A 24494-nucleotide genomic window follows, 5' to 3' on the forward strand; every position below is an offset into this window, starting at 1 on the left:
GAGAAAGGTAGTGTGCTTGGGGGAAGAGTTCTCTGGCTGGAGCAGAGGGAGTGTGCTGAATGTGGCTGAGGCAAGGTTAAAGGTCTCACATACCTTGAAAAGAGGTTTTGCCTCAAAGATGAAGGGGAAGGGTTTTGAAAGATTTTAGGCAAGTTTGTGTTTTTCAAAGCTCACTCGAGCTCCAGTATGGAAAAGAATAAATTTCATGAGGGCAAAATGGCCGAGTGTAGGCGGTAATTCAGTCAAGAAACCGTGAGGGACTTTACCAAAGTTAGGGTTATAGTTCGTAATTGGTGGGGGGCTGGTCCAGAGAAATTGTTAATGGAAGACCTGTAGACTGACAGGAAGGCTGAATCCCCGAGCCACTGCGTCACTGTGAGGGTTTACCTTCTCTTCCACGTGGTCCTACGTTAGGAAGAGTCTCTAAATCCCCAGTCAGAGATTGAAGATTGCCCACATTATTAACGGGTCTTTATAATTTTCAAATATTTTCTCTTCTGATTACTCCACAATTAAGTCAAAAAAATTTATTACCTACTAGGTATTATGATTCGAACAGTTGTGGTTAATGTTGTTGGTGAAGAACTGATTGGAAATTGTTGGTCATATTATGTAAGGATAATTTTTTAGGGTGAGTTTTTTTTTTAGGTAAATAATGTACCTGAGGAGTAAAATTTTCAAATCATATTTTAAGTGTCTCCTAGCCAGGCACCATTTAAATTAATTTTCTTAAAATTCTATGGTTTGAGAAATTATTTTTAAGTAACTGACTTCTGATTTCTCTTTTCTGAATCCTAATGTTCTTATTAAGCTTTACTTAGAGGCCCTTAAAGAAACCTACGTTCTGTATTGCTGATGATCATAATTCTTTAGATGTTTCCAGAGAAATAATGTGGTATTTTAGGAGTTAAAAAAAACAAACAAACAAAAAAACAAACAAAACCCGGGGGATCCCTGGGTAGCTTAGTGCTTTAGTGCCCGCCTTTGGCCCAGGGCGTGATCCTTGGAGTCCTGGGATCGAGTCCCATGTTGGGCTCCTGCGTGGAGCCTGCTTCTCCCTCTGCCTCTCTCTCTCTCTCTGTCTCTCATGAATAAATAAATAAAATCTTAAAAAAACCCTATAAAATATTTGTTTTGAGGAATACATTATAATGTACATTATAATTTTTAAAAAACTTTTAAGACATGGGTCTCAATCTCAGGACTCTAGGATCATGCCCTGAGCCAAAGGCAGATGCTCAACCGTTGAGCCACCCAGGCATCACTAAAAAAAACCCCTTCTGATTAGGAAAGTAATACATTTAAGAATTTTCCTGTAATCCTGAGGCCATCCCTTATTAACATTTTGATATATATACTTCTTCCCAGTCTTTTTAATTCGTACTTGCTCATGCACATACACTCACATAATTATACTATAGTTTTTAAATAATTGTGCTGCTTCTATTACATCATAAGTTGTATCCATTTGAAAATAATTTTTGAATATTTTTTTTCATGGCTGTGTAAAGTACCCATACAGCATTCTATTACTGGGCATTCAGGTTGTCTTCAACTTTTTTGCTGCTATAAAAAGCCCTGTGATAAGCATCACCGCATTTACATTTATTGTATTTGAAGATTTTATTTTTTAATTTATTTCAGTCAGCGTGAGTGTGCACATGCACATGTGAGAGGGAGTGAGGGAGAGGGACAAATAGACTCTGTGCTGAGCGAGGAACTTAACACAGGGCACGATCTCACAACCCTCAGATCATGACCTGAGCCAAAATCAAGAGCTGAACGCTTCCCCTAAGATCAGGAACAAGACAGGGATGTCCACTCTCACCACTGCTATTCAACATAGTACTGGAAGTCCTAGCCTCAGCCATCAGGCAACAAAAAGAAATAAAAGGCATTCAAATCGGCAAAGAAGAAGTCAAACTCTCCCTCTTCGCAGATGACATGATACTATACATAGAAAACCCAAAAGACTCTACCCCAAGATTGCTAGAACTCATACAGCAATTCTGCGTGTGGCAGGATACAAAATCAATGCCCAGAAGTCAGTGGCATTTCTATAACAATGAGACTGAAGAAGGAGAAATTAAGGAGTCAATCCCATTTACAATTGCACCCAAAAGCATCAGATACCTAGGAATAAACCTAACCAAAGAGGTAAAGGATCTATACCCTGTAAACTACAGAACACTTCTGAAAGAAATTGAGGAAGACACAAAGAGATGGAAAAATATATTCCATGCTCATGGATTGGCAGAATTAATACTGTGAAAATGTCAATGCTACCCAGGGCAATTTACACGTTTAATGCAAACCCTATCAAAATACCATGGACTTTCTTCAGAGAGTTGGAACAAATCATCTTAAGATTTGTGTGGAATCAGAAAGGACCCCGAATAGCCAGGGGAATATTCAAAAAGAAAACCAGAGCCGGGGGCATCACAATGCTGGATTTCAGGTTGTACTACAAAGCTGTGGTCATCAAGACAGTGTGGTACTGGCACAAAAACAGACACATAGATCAGTGGAACAGAATAGAGAATCCAGAAGTGGACCCTCAACTTTATGGTCAACTAATATTCGACAAAGCAGGAAAAAAGTCTCTTCAATAAATGGTGCTGGGAAAATTGGACATCCATATGCAGAAGAATGAAACTAGACCACTCTCTTGCACCATACACAAAGATAAACTCAAAATGGATGAAAGATCTAAATGTGAGACAAGATTCCATCAAAATCCTAGAGGAGAACACAGGCAACACCCTTTTTGAACTTGGCCACAGCAACTTCTTGCAAGATACATCTATGAAGGCAAGGGAAACAAAAGCAAAAATGAATATTTGGGACTTCATCAAGATAAGAAGCTTCTGCACAGCCAAAGAAACAGTCAACAAAACTAAAAGACAACCTACAGAATGGGAGCAGATATTTGCAAATGACCTATCAGATAAAGGGCCAGTATCCAAGATCTAGAAAGAACTTATCAAACTCAACAGCAAAGAAACAAACAATCCAATCATGAAATGGGTAAAAGACATGAACAGAAATCTCACAGAGGAAGACATAGACATGGCCACCAAGCACATGAGAAAATGCTCCGCATCACTTGCCATCAGGGAAATACAAATCAAAACCACAATGAGATACCACCTCACACCAGTGAGAATGGGGAAAATTAACAAGGCAGGAAACAACACATGTTGGAGAGGATGTGGAGAAGGGGGAACCCTCTTGCACCGTTGGTGGGAATGTGAACTGGTGCAGCCACTCTGGAAAACTGTGTGGAGGTTCCTCAGAGAGTTAAAAATAGACCTGCCCTACGACCCAGCAATTGCACTGCTGGGGATTTACCCCAAGGATACAGATGCAGTGAAACGCCGGACACCTGCACCCCGATGTTTATAGCAGCAATGGCCACAATAGCCAAGGTGAATAGCCAACGTGAATGGATAAAGAAGATGGTCTCTGTATACAATGGAATATTACTCAGCCGTTAGGAACGACAAATACCCACCATTTGCTTCGACGTGGATGGACCTGGAGGGTATTATGTTGAGTGAAATAAGTCAATTGGAGAAGGACAAACATTATATGGTCTCATTCATTTGGGGAATATAAAAAATAGTGAAAGGGAATAAAGGGGAAAGGAGAAAAAATAAGTGGAAAATATCAGAGAGGGAGACAGAACATGAGAGACTCCTAACTCTGGGAAACAAACAAGGGGTAATGGAAAGGGAGGTGGGTGGGAGGTGGGGGTGACTGGGTGATGGGCACTGAGGGGGGCACTTGATGGGATGAGCACTGGGTGTTATGCTATATGTTGGTAAATTGAACCCCAATAAAAAGAAATTAAAAAAGAGTCGAACGCTTAACCAACAGAGCCACCCAGACCCCCAACATTACGTTCAAATTTTTATCTGATTTCACCTTCCCTGTAGATTCCTAAGAGGGAAATTCCTGGATCTAAGGCATTTTATTTAACACCTGTTCTAAGGTTATGTGTTCCTGTGCCTCCTGCAGGTGTCTGAGTTACTACCCTGGTGTTGTCTGACTTAATTCTGTGGCAGATGCCTTCAAGACTAAGCCGGCTGGTAACAATTTTACATGGGATTTGGTTTTTGTTACTTGAAAGGTTTGCTTCTGTAGCATTTATGTAAATTACAGTGGTCTTCATGCTGAGGAATCATGGGCATGTGTCTTAGGTCTCAAGCAAAGCTACTCCCAGCCTGCGGTAGAAATATAATTGACTGCTGGGTAGATTTCCTTGTTTTTCATGTGGAATGAGAATGAAATTTATTGGTTTGTATAAACTAGAGCAGAAAAGTTAATAGAAGTAATACAAGCTGTCTGACTCTGTTTAGCTCTATTATGCTTTTATACTTACAGTGTTTAAAACTGTGTTTAGAAAAGTGTTATGCAGTGTGATGTATCCACAGAACATTGAATAGAGTGTTTACCAGAAAACCCAATCTTTTGAAGTTTAGGTAGAACCAAAGAGCAGTATTCTTATAATTTCCACTGTATTCCAGATTACTCTTACTTTTATATTATATAAACTGTATGCTTTTATCTGTTCTGAATTTAAATAGGTTTAAGTTGGGGGAGAGGGTCCTAGACTAAGAATATTTCCATGTAGAAATGCTTTTTCTATTTTTAGCTCAAGTTGTATTTACTGGTGAATAGCCTTTTAAAGGAGAGGCCCTTAAGTCTCACATCTAATTTTGGGTCCCAGTAGGGTAGCTGTCAAAGGCACAGAAAGTTAACATAACTTCAACAAAGTCACATGAGTGGGTTACTGTCTTTTCTCAGAACACATACAAAGAAAGGGTCCTTCTTCAAGACTGACATAATCAGTGTCATGCTCTTTCTCACAGCACCACTGTAGAGAATTACAGAGAAAGAAGCAATTAAATGGTGCCATCCAAATCCTGAAAAGAAGGAGGTTCAATGTAGGGGAATTGGGCAATGGATACAGTGCAAATTTTTATATAACTCTAATTGATATAGGCGTGACTCATTTGAAGTTAAAAAACATCAAATGTGAAGACTGAATTTTAAAAGTTACAGAAAAGGATTATTCACATTATAAAATGACTCATCCCTTGTAAAAGGATTTATTATCTCTCTTTTAAAAGGATATTCCCCTAGTGCATTTGGGTACTTGTCTGTTCATTGTGTTTTGTTTTTTGTGTTTTTATTTAAGATTTTATTTATTCATTTTAGTAAGAGAGAAAGAATACGAGTTGGAGGGACAGAGGGAGAGGGAAAGAGAATCTCAAGCTGACTTGTGCTGAGTGTGGAACTCTGCATGGGGCTTGATCTCATGACCCTGAGCAGAAACCAAGAGTTGGACGTTTAACTGACTATGACACCCAGGAGCCCCTGTTGTTGTTTTTTGGTGGGGTTTTTATTGGCTTTTTTTTTTTTTTTTCAGTTAAATTAGAGTACTCCATGATGAAGTTTCTTAAAAAAGTACTGTATGACCTATGGAATGACCCAGGTGTTCTGCACGGTGTTTATCCAAGAGAGATGAAAGCAGGTGTCCACACAGAAACTTGTACACAGATGTTCATAGCTGCTTTATTTGTAGTAGCCCCAAACCAGAAACAGTTCAAATGTTCATCACAGGTGAATGTATAAATAAACTGTGTTGTACGTGTATAAGGGAATACTACTCAGATATAAAAAAAAGATGAACTATTATTGTCTATAACGACATGGCTCAATCTCAGAAGGATTATGAAGAAGCCAGACAGAAAAAATCATACTGTATGATTCTGTTTATAGAGAATATACAAACTAATCCAGATCCAGAAAGCAGATCTTTGGTTGTCTGGGGTAGGGGATGGGAATAAGGGAATTGGGACAAGAGGATGGACCACAGAAGAGTATGAGGAAACTCCTTGTAGTGATGGATATGCTCATCGATTATGGTAGTGGTTTCATAGGTGTATACATATGTCAAAACTTATCAAATTGTGTAACTTATATATGTGCCATTCATTGTATTTCTTATATGTCAATTATACCTTAGTAAGTCCCCTCTCCTCCTGTCTGCTGGCTCCACTACTCTGTTGTATGCCCTCTAACCCACTTCAAAGTCCAGAACATAGGCAAGAATGGGTCAGCATTATAGTCCAGAGTGCAGAATGCTGGAGTATGTGGGCATAGGGGTATAGTGAAAGCCCTTGCAGGATGTAAGCTTGAGCTGAATGTGAGAGAGGGGTGTTGGAGCAGTCTGGGAACTGCTTGGATGAGGGTATATGTAGGTTTATGGCAGGGGATGAGATGGGAAAAGCAGGGGCCTTGTATGTTTTTCATAGTGTGAAGAATGTTGAAAGCCCTGGAGCATCACTGATGGGGAAAGACCAAATCAGCTCAGAGCCCTTACCCGAATCTGGGAAAATGAAAAGGCAGGAATCTCAGGTTTAGAGCTCAGGGAACCCTTAGAAGATGCTACTTCACAGTCTGTTTGAAGAGTGTTTCTGCCGGAGAGAACCCTGTTATCCAAGAGGGAGCTGTCTTGCCAGGCTGTACTCTGTCCAAGAAACTGCACACCACATTGGAATCCCACCTGTACAAATACTTAAAATTTCTCATTTCAAAAATTAAAGTGTTCTTTGTAGAAACTAAGGAGAATATAGTTTTCTTAAGAAAAATAAGAAAATTTAAATTGCCTTGTGTACCACCACCCAGTGCTAACTTTTAACATTTTGGTATATACTATTCCAGATGAAGTATGTTTTCAAACAAAAATAGGATCATAACATACGTATTTTGTTACCTGCTATTTTATCTGATAATTGTTCCATATTTTACATATATATAATAATGTTTTTATTTTATGCATGAGTCTACATAATATATATATGTAAATATCATATATATCATGATTTATTTAACCAAGCTCCTTTTGGGGATTTTTTGTTGTTGTTAAAACATTTTTAAAATTCTGGGAACATCAGGATTTTATTTAAAAAGGAAATCAAAGAATGTACAGTTTATTAGAATTTTGTTCAGACATGTGCTTTTTTTATGTCACAGAAAAATAGCCTTGGTCTACTGGATGTTATTACTAAACAAAGGGGAGAGAGGTCCATTTTTAGAGTTACACACAGGAACATACAGTGGTTCTTTGTTACTCAGTGATAATTATTTCATCTGTGTTGTTCACAGAAAGTAACCATTGATGTGAACTCTATTGTTTCTAAGGAAGATTTCTTCCTTATCAGAAATAAGAAGTATAAATAAATTAAAAAGTATAAATATCAGAAATAAGTTAAAAAGTATAAATAACAATAATAGTTAACATTTTTTGAATGTCCCTTGTAATGTAAATATTTTATGTGCATTAACTCAATTCTCAAAACAGTTGTATGAGATACAGGTTCAATTATTATTCCTGTTTTATAGATAAATTGAAGTACAGAGGTTAGTAGATTACCCAAATAAGTGATCCATTTAGATTATGCAAACCTACTCAGTGTCAATGTCACTAGTAAGCAGAGACATGCAGATTGTATAGTGCTGGTGGGAAAGTGCCTTTCTGTAGGGCGATAGATTCTCTTCTAGAAATTTATCCTAAGAAAATAACGGGCAAGGTTACAATGATATAACCACATTCATGAAAAAATATTGGGAACAGTTGTCCACAAAATTGCGTCTTATACTAGGGACTTGGTTAAATACAGTATATTTATACTGTTGAAAACTGCTCAGCTATTGAAAGTGATGGTTTGGGCATATGTTTCCAGAAATAATTGTTGAGGAAAAGTAAATAGGGGTAAAGATGTAGTGTGGAACGTGATGATCCAACATCTATGCACACTCAGCGCCTCCTTGTAGGTATTACGGCTCCCTGCCAGGAACCAGCATACTCTGCCTCCTCTGTTCTTTTGCAGTGCCAGAGAAACTAGTCATCTTTTGACTTAGAGGATGCATCTCCAGAGAACCTCTGAAGTTTCTGTTGAGGAACCCTCTAGGGTTTTCTGAAAATAAGCATCATAAATGCTTGGTTTAGAAAAGAGAGAGAAGGAATGACGAATATCTTTTGTTATAGATCTTCTGTTAACTTCATTTAACAAATGCAGAATCAGGATTTTACAACTGGGAAGTTCAGCCACAGCAGAGCTAGGAATTTTTCTTTTCCCTGTCTTCTGTAAGCCTGCCTGAGTACCTTCCTTTCCTCCCCTTGAGACTTGCTCTACTCTTTACCTCTTTAATGTCACGTCCTACCAGAATTTACCTATCCAGGGTCTCATTTTGCCTTAAGTCCCCTTGGATACAGATGTTTCATTGAACAATGACTCGGTGTGTTACCCTTCTTAGGTAGTTTAACTTGAAGGACTGCCTTTTTCATTAACCACCCCCCCCAACCTCTCCCCTTTATGGCAGCTCACCCTGAATTCTTCTCCAAGACAGAGAATTTAAAGGCTGTCTTGATACCCAAAACTTTGTTTCTTGTGTTACAGAAAGAACCTAGTGTGGTGTGCTTTGTACATTTTGAAAAATATCTGCAAATATTTTGAGAACTGAATTTTGGGAATGGCTATCCTCTGGCTGAACCCTGCTTACAAAATCCATAAATACAGTGTTTCAGTTCTTCACAGCAGGACAGGTGCAAGTGTGCGCCAGTGAGCTTGCAGCCAGAGACCATTTCTGCAAACATCCTGCCAGGAGAAGAGTAGAGAAAAACAAAGGGGAAAAAAAAAGTTTTAGTTGGCTTTCTTGTTGAGGGCATCCATCAAGAATCATGGTGCTGTCAACTGCTTTTATATATATTTTTACTTAAAGAGTAGGTTTTAGAGTCCCTATTGGAAAAACCCTTTGTGTTACGTTTTATTAGGTTGGGTTAGGCATGGAGATGGGACTTGAGGTCTGGAGCCAGACCCACATCATGAGGCAGCAATAGAGTCTTGCCTAAGAGCACAGACTCCTGCTTCCAGTGGGGCTTCCTGCAGTGATGGAAGTGTTCTTCATCTGTGCTGTTCAGTATGGTAGCCATGAGCCACATGTGGCTTCTTCGTGCATATGGCCAGTACACTGAGGAGCTGAATTTTAAATTGGACAGCATAGGATAGTAGACACAGAATCTGGGTCACTTGGGTTCACATCCCAACTCCACTAATGTTACCTCTTTGACCTTTGATCTGTGCTACAATTTTCTCATCTGTAAAATACAAAAAATATAATAGTCCCTTCCCTTGTAAAGGTTGTGTGAGGATTAAATGAGTTAACGTTTGTAAAGGGCTTAGGCCTGGCACACAGAGCTATGTAAGCATTAAATAATGCAAATGTACATACCTCCATGAAGTTAAAAATCAAATCTGATCCATACTGTATTTTCTTTTTTTTTTTTTTTTTAAGATTTTAGTTATTTATCTGAGAGAGAGAAGCAGATTCCCCGCTGAGCAGGGAACCCAATGTGGGGCTCAATCCCAGGACCCCAGGATCACGACCTAAGCCAAAGGCAGACAGACACTCAACCGACGGAGCCACCGAGGTGTCCCCATGTTGTATTTTCTTTCAAGAAGCTCCCAAGCATCAACAGTGTATTTTTCTTAAAATCCTTTAAATACAGTGGAGATCAGAAAAAGTCATTTATTCTCTAATTACTTATCGAGTACTTACTTTGCGCTGAATGCTATGCCAGATGCTGGAGATAAACACCGGATGGCAGGGGGACGAAAGAGACCTACCTGTTCTTACCCCTCACCCTAATAAAATACTTAATAGTCTCGCAGAGTTTTGTCATCTAATGGATATGGAACATTAGATTGGGATGGGACTTCAGAAGTAGGGTAAATGTTCAGATGTAGACTTGGAAACCTGGAGCTACTGTGCGAGCTCCCGGCCGGCTGGTTGTGCTTTCAGCTTTCCTCTTCTTTCTGCTAACTCATGCTTCTCATTGCACCTGTGGGGCCAGGTGTGCCCTGAGGAGCTCATGGCCTGCTTCACAAGCCTGGCTGTAAAGTTACCCTGTGTTCTCTGCTGTGAAGGGTTGATCTTTCAATTCTCAGATGATGATCCTTCTCCTGTTTGGGATCCTGTTTATAAAATAGTGGCAATCTGATTTAGTAGTTTTTATGTTGGCTTTAATTTTCACTCCTTAGCCAAAAAAAAGTTGGAAAACCATGTTGCTCCCTTCATTTTTTGTTTGTTTGTTTAACTTTCCAGGTTCATGAGTTGGAAAAGTCTCTGCTGGACCCTGTCACTGCATTTGGTTTGTGTAAACCTTTTTTTTTTTTTTTTTTAAATAATGTCCCAACATTTATGAAGTACTAAAAATGAGAGGCCTTGAACCATAATTGACTTGACACGAAGTGGACAAAATGAAGGAAGGTTGACTGGTGGTTTGCCTGTTGATTGGCTTTCTGCACTTGCTAAAAAAGTGGAGAGAGGAGAAGAGAATCCACCAGTTTGCTTTACATATGAAAAGTATTAAAATGTCAGCCACTGACATAAGAAAAATTGTTTAAAGTTAAGTCTCTAAATGATGTCCTAAAAACACAACATTTGTAATTATCTAATTAAACTAATAAAGGCTACAGGTAATAGAAGTAATATGGGACGCATTTTCTGGCAGATAAACCTTGAGGAACGCTCACATCTGCACATGATTACGAAGCCCTGTTGCTCCTTCACCTTCCCCCTTCCTTAGCCCACATTTCTCACTATGAACTAATAGTACATAACAATAAAATCCTGGATGGCAGCCAACACTGAGTTTTGGCTAACTTTTAGAGTGTTTGTGAAAGTTGAAAAAGCAATGCAGCTGTTACACTGGGTACTTTCCAATGGAGGATATGTTTTCCAGATGAAAACGCAAATAGTAATTGAAATGTAATCAGTATTTTTGGCATCTTGGTATTATAATTCTTTTCACTTTTTGTTATGTTAATTGTTCATTTCTTAAGATTTGTTTTGTACTTTACTGTGGTCCATAATAGGCTAAAAATGAGGGAACGAACGAATGTTTTATTTAGGCAGTTGGTCGTTCTTTGTTTTCAAAGAAAACAATGACAAGTAGTCTCTCTCATTTGTTAGCCGAAGCCTTCAATAACCACAACGTATTCGTTTTAAGATATTTTATTGTGAGGTTCATGTTTCAGGCCACAAGAGGGAAGAAAATCTAAATCCCAAATACAGTAAATACAGTATCTAAATTTTAGAGTGGACTAGAAACTTCTAGGACATTCAGGTTAGGCTGCAACATCAGTGTTCCTCAGGTGTTCTCGGGGCCAGGCTGGCTGGAGATGCCCCTTCCTCTGACACACTTGCCTCACACAGTGATGAGCTCACCTTTTTTTTTTGCCCCATCCACACCCTAGCAGGGGAGGAATGCAGATGGCAGATGATTTCACTGATATTTGGGGCTTAAGAAGGCTTTTGTATCGTTTAAGCTACGAGGGCCTCTAGTTGATCAGTAAATCTCAGCCCTTAGGTTTAAAGGGCTCCATGCCCACCCAACACCTGAGCCTAATTAAGTAACAGAATCATCACGAGGAATTGTGATGTTCGGCTTGGGCTGGGAACCACTGTTCCAGTCCAGACCTCTTTACAGATGGGGAAACCGAGGCCCTGAGCCTCAAGGTGACGTGTCCCAAGGCCCCTTCTGGGACCGGCCTGAACATAGGATACCTGGTTTCTGGAAGGGGTGTCAGAGTCTCTGATTCCAGATCTCTGGTGAGCTCCTCAGCCTCCTGGCCCCATGGAGAGCCTGGCCAGGCGGCAACAGTCAACAGAGAGTTGGACCCCAGTGAGGATGAAGCATTGATCACCCCATCCAAGGAGAAACTGCCCTCCGTTTTCCCGCTGGAGCTCCCACATTCCTCAGTGAGAGGCATGATAAACGTCCTCAGGTTCTGCTCTATTTTGTTCCCCCCCAGAAACAGAGAGGTTTGTAATTAGCTAAAATGAGACAGCAGCTTCCAGACCACTTGCTGTTTATCACAGAAGAGTCTTCGGAATAGCCAGTCACTTTTGCATATGTTACAAACCTCTTTCTCCCCTTTTAGGGAATAATACATATTATTTCGGCAGTGTTGGACATAACTGATGATTTCCAATGCCGCCTGTGTCCATTAAGGATAGTTTAAAGCAGTTAAGTGCTAACCAGGCTGGACAGCAAGGTGCAGGTCCGTGGTATCAAAAAGAGGGATTGCACCCCATGGACTCCGAAGTGGTCTGCTCCAGCCCTGGTTGTGTTGGGGGCCTTGTGCGAAATGCCCTCGTGGCTTGCCTGCTTCTGCCGGCCGCTTGGGTCAGTGCTGCAGCTGCACAGGGACTGTGGTAACCTGGTGGAGCAGCCTGCCCGGGAGGGGCTGGCCTTGTGGGACAAGAGGAAACAGATAGGGAGCGACTTCTGTGTATAGAGACTTTTTGGAGAAAAATCTGATCACATTTTTGCTAAGTTTTTACAGCTCGCTGAGAATTTGTGCCGTGGGTGATCATTTAGCATATTTTGGGACATTCGATAAACACATTTGAAAGCAAGACTGGATTAAAGGGCTCCCAGACCTGCCATTAATCCTTGTAATATGACAGCATCCTTTTCCACATGTAAAATTCGGAGAAATAAAGACAATAAAAATATATTTTTCTTTTAAAGGATATCAGAATTCATTCATCTCTTATCTAAAAGACACTTACTGGCCTCTGATATGGGGACCCCCCCCCCCATCCCCATCTCCACCCCTCACCATGAGAGACAGTAGCTATGATGTTCGGGAAGCTGGTGGTTTTCTGCTTTGTGGCCCCGAAGGCCTCACCTCTGCTATCATCTGGAAGCTGATGGTGAAGGTTTGTTATTCTTGTCAGGAGCCGGTTCCAGAGACCTAAGGAATGTAGCCGGTAATGGGCAGCTGGCATCAATTTAGTGCTGTGGGATGGTCAGGCTGACAGAGTGGTCTGGCTGGACCTGCCCACCCCTCCTGCGTGAGTAGTTGGTTTACATCAGAGGAGGCTGCTCCTGACATTGCTGTCTGTTTCTGGCAAGGGAGGCATGGCAAGAGATGCAGGATACCTCCTGCTATTTAGAGGAAATGAAATAAATACTCACTTCAGAGAATACCTTTTGGGGCTGGGATGTGTATACATGGGTGACAGCTCCCAGCCTGCTTTTCCTGCAAGGTTCTGTGCATAGAGAAAGATTAATGGACTTAGCCTGAAGTCAGACAGAGGTGTGTTAATGAAAAATCTACCTCAGTGTAAAACCAAGGGCATACTCTGGCTTTGTTCTGTGTGTGTGTGTGCGCGCGCGCGCGCGCGCGCGCTTTTTGGAATGAAAGCAAGGGGGAGTGTCTCCTCCATTTGTAAAGCCTGCTGAGCTGGTTAGCAAGAACTTTCTGGAACTTCCAGAGGGAAGTTCCTAGAGAGTGGGTGAGTGGTAAGCAGTTGCATTGAAGAGGACCAACGCTTGTTGGCCTTGTCTCCATTAGGAGCCAAGGGGGGAGCTCTGCACAGACTCCTGAGCTAGTACATCACCCAGCTCACCTTGAGAAGAAGGCACTTGTTGTCACTGCCATGTTCCCTCCGTGGCGGTGAGGCAGGAGAAGCACTGATATTCCCTGCCTGTGTAGCTGACCTCTTCCCTGGCACAGCAGTCACTCTGGATTTGACACAAAGAAGGATTTTAACGACTGAGTACATTTTAGTCTTCTGGTCGGTGATTGCTAAGTTAAAAAAATCTTGCCCTGTGGAGCTTATTCTCTTGGGCTGATTAATTTTTTTAAAGGGCTGATTAATTTAAAAATGTTTTTTTTGGAGCCTGGTCAACTAGTCTCACCTGCCCCAGGACTGGAGTCTCCATTCTGATGTATATTATACTCCCATTTCTTCGCAGGCTCTATTTGAAGGTAGAAGGATCTCATGGGAACTTGGCCAGTCTTTACTCCACTGTGTAAGCCACTGGCTGCCTTCCATAGTGTGAGGGGTCTCTGCCCCCTGGGTTAGTGCCTTTGCAGTCAGAGCAAACTAAGCAGACCAGTACTTTCCCTGTTGGTCCTCCTCTAGGCACAGTGGGGCAAGTCGTGTTTTAGAAAAGTCTCTGACACTGGCTGCCTACTCCTTCCCCTGGAGGATCCGGGGATTTAGCAGAATTTGAAAGTATCCAAGGCTTAGAGGCAAGAAATCTCCATAAGCATGAAAATGACCATCCTTGTAGGTTACTATTTTGATCCTTGCTCTCATCACTGGTCTCACAAATAGGTCTTTCATTCCTGGTCTTTCAACATACCAACCCTTTTTGAGAAAACAGCAGTATCAAAAACATCACCAGAAAGCAAAACCAGACAACTTCTGGCAGAGAAACTACTAAATGCCTAATTTTTCATCATCCTATAGCTGAGTATGGTTAAAGAGAATGGCTTTCCCATACTTTCTTGATGCTTCCAAAAGTATTCATTTACTTTTTTCAGAAATGTTTTGGTGCAGTCATGATCTGCCTTTAGAAAGCAGGTAAGATAACACTTCCAGGAACTGTATTTAAAACAACCATAGCAAAACAAATTCCATAGCTGATGTGGTACCTTGGATATTATTTTTTTAAAGATTTATTTATTTGAGAGAGTGTGAGTGGAGGGAGGGGCAGAAGGAGAGGGAGAGAATCTCAAGCAGACTCCCCACCAATCATGGAGCCTTTGCTACTTGGGGCTGGATCCTGGTACCCTGAGATCATGACCTGAGCCAAAATCAAGAGTCAGACGCTCAACCGACTGAATCACCCAGGTGCCCTTGATGCCTTGGTTATTTGATTTGGTTTGTCACCAACTCATTTTTTGAGGATGTAGCTACAAAATGACCAGTGCTAGATGTGTGTGTATTGACTTTACACTAGGTGGGACCGATGAGTTTACATCCCCTCCACTAGAGCAGAAACTGGATCAGAGAATCACCAAATAATCTCTTAAGGAAACTACTCGAAATGTAATGCCCTTCTCCCTAAACTGAAGAAGCAAAGAGCGGTTTCATTTAAACAGTATAAACAAAGGATTTATGAAGCACATTATATTCTGACATTCCAACTTTCTTAAATAAAAACTTTTGCTTTTTCACATCTATATAGATGTCAAGAATGCCTCTGCCTTTTGCTTAGGACAACACCATACTCAATAATATGTTCTGAGTGACAGCATCGGCAGTAGTTTCTAATTGAAAGTTTTCTTAGAGGACACCTGGGTGGCTCAGTCCTTTGAGTGTCTACCTTCAGCTCAGGTCATGATCCCAGGGTCCTGGGATTGAGCCCCACGTTGGGCTCCCTGTTCAGTGGGGAGTCTGCTTCTACCTCTCCCTCTGCCTCTCTCTCTACTTATGCTCTTTCTGCTTTGTCTCTCAAATAAAATATTTTTTTAAATAGTTTTATAAAGAACATATGTTTTAGTTGGTACTTTATGATATTAATAAAAGTATAAGGTTGTCTAGTAAAATAATTATTTTGATAAACATTTTCAATGGTGCACTTGAGATTAATGTTTATATCAAAATGCAAAAGCCAATTTCGAAATTTTTTGCCCATTTTTTTTTCCAGCGGGGTTGTGCAATCCGATGAAAATATTTAAAAATGTTTGCAGAAGAGTACTTTTGTTTTAAAGAGAATCAAAATATGTGGAAACACAAAGACTGACTATAATTAAGGTAATAGAGATTCAGTTAAAAATAGGAATGGAAAAGTCATTCTTTTGAAATATGTCTTGAGCCCCATTGAAGAGAGTATCATGCATACCTTGGGAACCAAGTTTCAAGTACTGTAGTACTACTACAGGGTGCTGATCACAAGAATGGTTAATACTTTGTGGTTAACCAAATCATAGTGGCCTGCTGGTTGGAAGCATTCATGTATAGCCCGGCTTCCCACACGGTACTTGGTTTCCTCTCCAACTTTCCTGTCAAATGCTACTTCACCACCCTGTGTGAACTGCTGGTGATAGGGGAACCAGCTCTCCAGGCAACCCTCTGCATTTTTGGAGAGCTCAAGTTGTTAGAAAGCGCTTTCTAACCCTGAGTCACTATGAATTTGTTGCTTCCTGTCTGCCAAGGAATTTGTGGCAGCCAGTGCCCACATGAGGCCTCTTGAAGCTCCTTATAGATACATGCCCAATGTCCCCTTAAGACTTTTCCCCTTGTGAGGTCCTAGCTCCAGGGCCTGGACTCCCAGGTGTCTTTTTTTTTTTTTTTTTTTTTCTTCTTCCCAGGTGTCTTAAGAGCCTGGCTACCCCTTTCTCAATACTCAATACAGGATTGGTCAGTGCCCTGGGGTGTAACTTCATTTCTAACAACCAAACTATGTTTGCACTACCTGCTGCTGGTACTTTCGATTGAGCTTACCATATTTTCTTTGGACTGCTGTCAATTTTCACCTCTTCCAACTGTGGGTACTTTAAATGTCTAAATGGACTACTGTATGTGTTTTTGAACAGTTTTGAGTCTCCTCTGGGTCCAAGGTCCTTCACTGTACTAACTATACTTTCTGAGGTAGTGAGGAAAGTCTTGTTGGTGCCTGGGCCCTCGGTTATGACTCTGCCCATAACTTTTACCTTTGAGCCCACACCCCTTGAGTATGGCTGTTAAGACAGCGATGTGATTTTTATTTGGGGAATTCATCTCTGTAATTTAAATAGACATTTGAAGTTGTCATTTGAAGTTTTTCTTTTGGTTAGTGAGGGAAGGTTAAAAGTGGTAATGTGGTAAATATAGTAAGAAAAAGAAATGCAGATAATTCTTGACCATTGAGGGGTTTATTTTAGAATTTTTTTTTTTTTTTTTTTTTTTTTTTTTTTTTTTAGTATTTACAGCTTTCATTTGAACAAATTTACCATTGGACCCATTAGAATTTTTTTTTTTCTTTTTACAGCAAGAAAGTAAGGAAAGTGGTAGGGAAAGTGCTTGTAATACTCTTGGAAGATGAGAAGATTTTAAAGCTTATTCATTAAATTTTTTTGAAGGATCAAATATTCAGGGAACTTTTATTTTTAAAGGGTAAATCAAGGGATCCCTGGGTGGCGCAGTGGTTTGGCGCCTGCCTTTGGCCCAGGGCGCGATTCTGGAGACCCAGGATCGAATCCCACATCGGGCTCCCAGTGCATGGAGCCTGCTTCTCCCTCTGCCTATGTCTCTGCCCCTCTCTCTCTCTCTCTGTGACTATCATAAATAAATAAAAAAAAAATACTTTAAAGGGTAAATCAAATAAGGCATTGCTTTCATTGACCCAAACATGCATGCATAATCCATCCTTAATATAAAATGTACTCAGTTAGAAAATTACATGTGAAATACAAAGGGAATTCAACTTTACATATGTAAAATGATTGCTAGCTGTAGCAATTTAACAGTCAAATTAATGAAGACATTGTACAATTAAGAAAAAAAAAACCCAAACCCTAACATCTTAAAGTCAATTGTCTATAGTAAACCAGGGGAAATTCTAATATGGAATGGTTTGACTCAAAGCAAAAATAAGGTACCTGCTATAAATTTAGAACAATAACTTTCATTTTTAAAGTTACAAGAAAATAGTATTAGCCAATCAAGACACTTGCTTCAAAGAGGGAAACAAGTTCAGGGTTATTGTCTGTTATGTGCTGGGTATTGTATGTAGGGATACATTGATAAAAAAGAGAGAGGGGGACACCTGGGTGGCTCAGTCGTTGAGCATCTGCCTTCGGCCCAGGGTGAGTCCCACATCAGGCTCTCTGCATGAAGCCTGCTTCTTCCTCTGCCTGTGTCTCTGCCTCTCTTTCTGTGTGTCTCTCATGAATAAATAAGATCTTTAAAAAAAAGAGAGAGGGGAAATGCCTAATAGTTCATGGAGAGTACAGTGTATAAGGTGAGGTAGTCATTTAACAAATAATCACACATGTAATTATTTTCTGTATATGCCATGAGGAAAAGACACTAGCAAGAGCATGTAATAGGAGGCCTTGAGTTGGGACTGGGAACTTCAAAAAAGCCTTCCTAGAGAAGGTGATGTTTAGGCTGACCTGGTTCTGTTAACCTAATCTTTAAAATCATAAGTTATTAAAAGATAATAGTTCTGTTGCTAATGAGATCAGAAAGCCTTCCTTAATTACAGGATCCTTTTTGGATTGGCCTTAGCCTTTGAGGGCATGAAAGACAGCATCAGAGTTCATTCAGACATCCCTAAATGTCTGGCCACCACTGGGGTACCCACCCCCTCCCCCTGATTTTTTTTCTACACAGAATCCGAATGCTAACAGAATTTATTGCCTCCAGCTCTCAACTTTGCTCATCCTGTTCGTTCTTTACTCTGTTGTTGAGTTTGGCAAATGAAGTAACTAACTTCTTTGAAAGCATTTGGGAACGGGATAAACAAAATGCATGTTATGTTATAGATATTTTGGGGAGTAGAAAACTGGTTTATTAATAACACTTCAAGGAGATGAAAGTCTAGGTTTGAATTTGTTCAAGCGAGGAGTTCAAAAATGCAGTTTCCAAAATCATATCACTAGAGAGCTTTTAAAGACAATACTCTGAATGCTCTAGTTCTTGTTCTTTTAAGCCTATTTTCTGCTGTTGGGGGAACAAGGAAAGTTGCTGGTTTCCTTTGCTCTGGAACCTGATTACAGACTTGACCAGATGAAACCTTATTTTCATTTTGAAGTGATTTGAGCAATAGCAAATTTGAATTGCAGACCCATGCCTCTGTAGCTTTGGATAGGCCATGCTTTATTCTATGCCTTTGTGAGAAGTTTGGTGGGGTGCTGGGTTGGTGGTTCAGTTGGTCAGATTATGGTCTGGCCCTTGTGGTAGATGTGTTTGGTCACCTATGATGAATGCACGCCCTTAGTTGTGTATAAGAGAGCTCCTCCGTGATGCTAAACTTAGCATTTGAACACTGTGGCTCCTTTTTCTCACCTATTAGTGTTTAAATATTTTGGAAAGCCAAATGGATCTCCACATTTACTTTAACTGACCTCTGTTACCAAACTTCACATTGAGCCCCTTTGGAATCAAGCTTTTGAAAGTAATGTGCAGAATTCTAATGGATTTCAGCCTATGTAAATTGTTAAAAGTTGTTTTTTCTTAAAAGTTTTTTTCAAATTGATCAGACCTAAATTTTAGTAATAGAGGCTTGATCATGTTAAAATGATAATTATTGGAATGTTTTTTTCTGGAATCAATGTCACTTCTCTTTTCCAAGTATCATAGCCCAACCTTTAGTCATTTTGTTCATTTGAAAGGTTACAGAGGGATCCCTGGGTGGCGCAGCGGTTTGGCGCCTGCCTTCGGCCCAGGGCGCGATCCTGGAGACCCGGGATCGAATCCCACGTCAGGCTCCCGGCGCATGGAGCCTGCTTCTCCCTCTGCCTGTGTCTCTGCCTCTCTCTCTCTCTCTGTGACTATCATAAATAAATAAAAAAAAAAAAAAAAAAAAAATTGAAAGGTTACAGAGTTCTAAGTGAGTTTGGGAAACATTTACCAGGCATATACCTGGAAAAGGCTTGCTACTGAAGCATTAACCCAAGCGGTGAGAATTATTTGAACTGATCTCTGAGAAAATTTAACCAGTAATATTTAAACCTTGGGATTTGGATATTAGACATGCCTAGAATTTAGGTCACTTTGCAAAGGGGGATGATTCTTAAAACATTATGTATTAAGATTTATTTATTTATTTATTTATTTATTTATTTATTTATTTATTTATTTATTTATTTATTCCAGATGAGATTGTGAAATTAGTGGTTACTCCATTCCTATCCAAATATGACCTATCTTATTTTGCAACATTTGAAAACAAACTTCTTGCAAAAATGCCTCCTTTCCTAAATGAAATTGAGTGAAGAGAAGGTAGCCCCTTATGTAACACTGAGAATTTTACTGGGTCCAGGATATATATTAGGCAGAAAGAAGCAATGCGTTTCAGAGTTGTTTCATAATTGTTTTTGAGCACCTGCTGTAGTTTAAGCAAGATATGTTGGTGCTGGTGTATAGCAATGAACAGAACAGAGAGGATCTTAGGGTATGTGTGTGTGTGCTACATTCTTCATTTCCTACAGTGTTACTTTTCATTGCCATTTTACATATTTCCTTCATTTGGTCACTATTCCAGGTAGTGGAGATTGGCATTTTCACTTGATAGATTTGCAGAGAATTTTGGCCCATGGCTACTTTAGAAGGAAAAGTCAGCTTCCCAAATAGAAAACACATTATTGCTCCTCTATTGTTTGGGCACACGTGATACTGACTTATGAAATTTCACAAACAATAACACAGTGAAATGCCAGACTCACTGAAATTCAGGATCAGCAGTTTGGCAGCAGTACCATTACGCCTATATTGTAATGTAATTTAAAACTATCTGGGAATAAGAGACCCAAATATTTATAGTTGACTCAGAAACCCCCACATTGGCCATCAGATCTTTGTGTTAGGTCTGCACTGAGTTAGTGATTTCAATTTTAATTGCTTCTCTCTATAAGGAGAATAAAAACAGGTTTGGCCTTTAATTGCCAGTGAGAAATATTCATATATTTAGTAGAAATTATTGAATATTTTTGTTTGATTCAATTTAGGTGGTTTTGAGACTTACAGATAGACATTGGAAAAGCTCTAATCTGTTTTCAAAATAAAGCTAAAAAAAAATTTAGGACTTGCAGATTTATATTTAGAATCTAAATGGTATCACAGGCAAGAAAAGAAGCAAGGTATTTTCTTTAAAAATTTAATATACAGGGGCACCTGGGTGGCTCAGTGGTTGAGTGTCTGCTTTTGGCTTAGGTTGTGATCCTGGGGTCCTGGGATTGAGTCTCATATCGGGCTCCCTGCAGAGAGTCTGCATCTCCCTCTGCTTATGTCTCTGCCTCTTTCTTTCTGTCTCTCATGAATAAATAAATTTTTAAAATCTTTAAAAAAAGAATAAAATTTTAATATACAAATAGTAAAAGAATAAATTTCTACTCAGTATATTAAGAATTTTCATTTAAGGTACTCAAATAATAATTCTTTTATAATTCCACTGTTTTTTCATGCAGTTTACCTTATAAAATTGAAGAAGGTCTGAGAGAGGCCTTGTTTTCCCCCTTACATTTTAATCCTCCTTGTAGAAATCTGCTTTTGGTCATTGTGTAATACAAATTATTAAGCTATAGAGATAAATTCTTTTTAATAGAGTGCTTTAAAATAAATTATGGCCAGTATACTGTTTGCTGGTGAAATCTTTTAAAATAATAAATTTCCTTTATAATAAGGGTTAATTTTGCTCCTCAAAGAATCTGGGTCTGTTTTATAAGGACACTAATAATCACCTCCAAATGCCATCACATTGGGCATTAGGATTTAAAATAAATTATGGAGGGACATAAACATTCGGTCTGCAGCAGGTGCTTTGTAATAGGTGCTTTAATTTGTGAATATTTTAGACAGAAGATGGCTAAATCATCATCATTTTGCTTAATAACATATATTAGTGTTTGGGGAGAGTAACCTACTATGAATTTTTACATCAAAGACATGATATGTAGGATAGGAAAGTTCTTTCTACAAAGAAATGTGTTCTTCATCTTCCTATCTTCTAAGGCTACTTTTAAGTCTTTGTTTACTTAAAGGTGATATGTGTTTTTTCTCAGCTTGGCCGTGCTTTTCAACCTTTTTTTCGTTAATCCTTTTCTCCACAAAGGAGTCTTTTAGATACTTTTTTAAAGATACTTTTCCCCCTAATCTCCCATCCATGAAATTTTAATCCTACTCTGTAGATACTCTGTATCTTACCTCAAAAAAAGCACATTTTTTTGGCCCCCTCTCCAAAATAGGGTTAATAAGGCCTTTGGCTGGCTCAGTCAATAGAGCATGTGATGTGATCTTGGGGTTGTGGGTTCAAGCCCCACATTGACTGTAGAGATTACTTTAAGAAAATACAAAATAAAATAAATAATAAAATAAATAAAGTAGAGGGCATCTGGATGGCTTAATCGGTGAAGTGTCTGCTCAGGTCTTGATTGATGTCTGGCTCTCTGCTCAGTGGGGAGCCTGCTTCTTCTCTCCTGCTCCCCCTGCTTATGCTGTCTCAATCTCTCTCTCTGTCAAATAAATCGTAAAAAAAAAAAAAAAAAAACAATAAAAAAACAACCCAACAAATAAATGAGGTAGGGCTAATAATATTATCTACCTCAAAGGGCTGCTGGGAAGGACTGAATGAAAAAGCAAGTAAAAGTAGTATGCCCACAAAAAGTAAGCCAGTATGAAAATTAAACTATTTTAAATACTATTAGCATTTTCTGATGATTTGTTAGACTCATCTGCTTTCTGTATTTTAAAGATTAGATTGAATTCTTGTGGCTCAGGTTTCAGAGGTAACAAAGATATTATAGATTTTGAGCTCATAGCTGTATATGATATGATCTAGTTGTTTAACTGGGCCCTGGTTTCCCCATTTCATTAATTAAGAGAGAAAACAAGTTGGTTGAAACGTTGAATATGCCTATGATCCTAATAAATGTAAATGGATTGTATTTGCCCACAAAAATGACAGAAACACTTGGATTAGATTTAAAAAATAAGAGACATAAGTAAAACCTAAAACAAAATAGAAGGTGAAATAGTAGAATGGAAAAGATAAACCAGGCATATATTACTATCAATAAACATAGATTTATTAACATGTGAATAGGGAGAAAATAGGCTATTTCAGGGTTAACAACCTACCAAGAAGATAAAATAGTTATGATTTGTATGTATCCAGGGAATTATAAGGAAAATTTGATAACTCCACACTCAGTGGGAGATTTTAACCTATTCTGTCATTGATAAATAAAACAAATGAAAGTTAGTGTACAGTATTGGAGACCACCTTTGTTAACGGTGGTTAATTATTAAATAGGTCTCTGAGCATACTTCTCTCTCAGAGTGTTCTTGTTCTATGATATTTGGCTAGTTTATACAACTGTATCATACTTTTTGTATAGTTGATGTGTTTCTGTAAAGCTTCAAGTAAACTGGTAATTTTAAAAGTGAATGATACTGGGGTGCCTGGCTGGCTCAGTTGGTAGAGCCTGTGACTCTTGATCTCATGAGTTTAAGCCCCATTTTGGGCATAGAGCTTACTTAAAAAAAAAAAAGTGAAAAAATTCACTTTTATAAAATACTAGGTACCTGACTTTGTTGTCACTCTAGAACTCACCATTTATGTATTGGTTTTGTGAGCAGACAACTCTGGATATTTAAGATGGAGTCTTGGACTTTATTGTGAAGCCAGCTTCATGAACCTGAATAACAGTAGGTTTGCTGGGTTTATCCAACCCTGTGATTTCTTGCAGCTATTTCTCTTTGTTGGCCATTTTGTGCGTGCTGCAGAATGCCTCAGTGGGCACATTACAAACAGGGTGTGACTCAAGTCTTACTTTCTGGAGGCAGAGCAGTTGAGAGGGTTGGGGCAGATCTCTCCTGGGTCTCTTCCTGGAAATTGTCAGACCCACAGCTTGATCTCTTCAAAGTCCCTGAGCAGAATTTTTTTTTAAAGATAGCACACCAGCATTCCGCCGTATGCTTTTTCAAGTCTTTTATGAGTAAAGTGGGAGGGTTTTAAGTGTTTGCAGAACATTTGGGTCTGTGGCTTCTGCCAAAATAATTGTTAGCATATGGGTTTCTTCCTCAAAAAGGATTGGCAAATGTTAGTTACCGTTTTCATTTTCATTTAATTTATTAGAGCCTTTAATTAAAATTGGATATTAAGGAGGTGTGTGTGTGTGCGCGCATGATGTGTATGTGTATAGTGCCAGTGAAAATCCCATTTATTCTCTACTTGTTGCTTTACTTCTGAAATCTGAGTACTTCAGACAATTCTTTTGTTGGGTTAAAACTAAATTAAAAAGGGAAACATAAATTTTAATATGTACAAGGAGAAGCACCTTATTAAATCTCTTCACATTTATCAGCAGCCTAGTCTAAAACTGTGACTTCCTTGAAAACAGAGTGCCCAGGAGATCTATGTAGCTCAAATGAATATGTGTTTTGGCCTTTGTGCCTAATAAAGATAGTACCAGAGTGGCAGCTTGAACTGACATTGCGCCTGTGCCCTCACCTTCCAGACCTCCACCTACCAGTTTCCTAGCCAGCCACAAATAAATAATTAGCAAGCATTTAATGCTTGCTTCTAAGCACCCCACTAGGAGTTGAGAAGATATAAGGACAATATGATGGGAACATGACCTCAAGAGCCTAGTGACAATAAGTAAATAGAAGTTTTGTACTCATGAGAAAGTCTGATAAGTGATAGGTCAGTGGTGTATAAGGTGTCTTGCAAGGGAGGACATATGCAGGGTTATCCAAGGTTGTCTTCATTCAGACCAGGAGGTAGTGGTAACTGATATGGGGTAGCTTCCTGGATAAGGTGATACCTAAGCTAGGATTTGTGGGGAGAGGAAAAAGCTATTTCCAGGTCATTTGGAGGTAAGTCAAGAGCCTCCTCACTTTTTTTGTTTTCTCAGGAGTTACCAGAGCTTAGGACAGGAATATTGAGACCAGGCTGGAGAAGCTGATCA

The 24494-nt window shown here is 39.4% G+C and overlaps 1 protein-coding gene and 1 long non-coding RNA gene across 10 annotated transcripts in view; one reads left to right on the forward strand and one right to left on the reverse strand.

The window, feature by feature from the left end:
* The window catches only part of SPTBN1 (spectrin beta, non-erythrocytic 1), a 197487-nt gene that overhangs the window by 26680 nt on the left and 146313 nt on the right, over positions 1 to 24494 (forward strand). For 2 of the 9 annotated variants that reach the window (XM_072768378.1, XM_072768375.1), the window contains exon 2: positions 10177 to 10222. The exons of the other annotated variants lie outside the window; for them this stretch is intronic. The gene's annotated coding sequence lies outside the window, so the exon portion shown is untranslated. The remainder of the gene's footprint in view (positions 1 to 10176; positions 10223 to 24494) is intronic. 9 annotated transcript variants of the gene reach the window in all.
* LOC140600242 (uncharacterized) overlaps positions 12150 to 24494 on the reverse strand; it is a 31306-nt gene continuing 18961 nt past the window's right edge. Inside the window, exons 2-3 of the long non-coding RNA XR_012003466.1 lie at positions 13495 to 13609; positions 12150 to 12836 (exon numbers count right to left, since the gene is read on the reverse strand). This is a non-coding gene — a long non-coding RNA (uncharacterized lncRNA). The remainder of the gene's footprint in view (positions 12837 to 13494; positions 13610 to 24494) is intronic.

The sequence above is a fragment of the Canis lupus genome, chromosome 11 (assembly GCF_048164855.1).
Source record: "Canis lupus baileyi chromosome 11, mCanLup2.hap1, whole genome shotgun sequence".
In the NCBI taxonomy this organism is placed as follows: domain Eukaryota; kingdom Metazoa; phylum Chordata; class Mammalia; order Carnivora; family Canidae; genus Canis; species Canis lupus.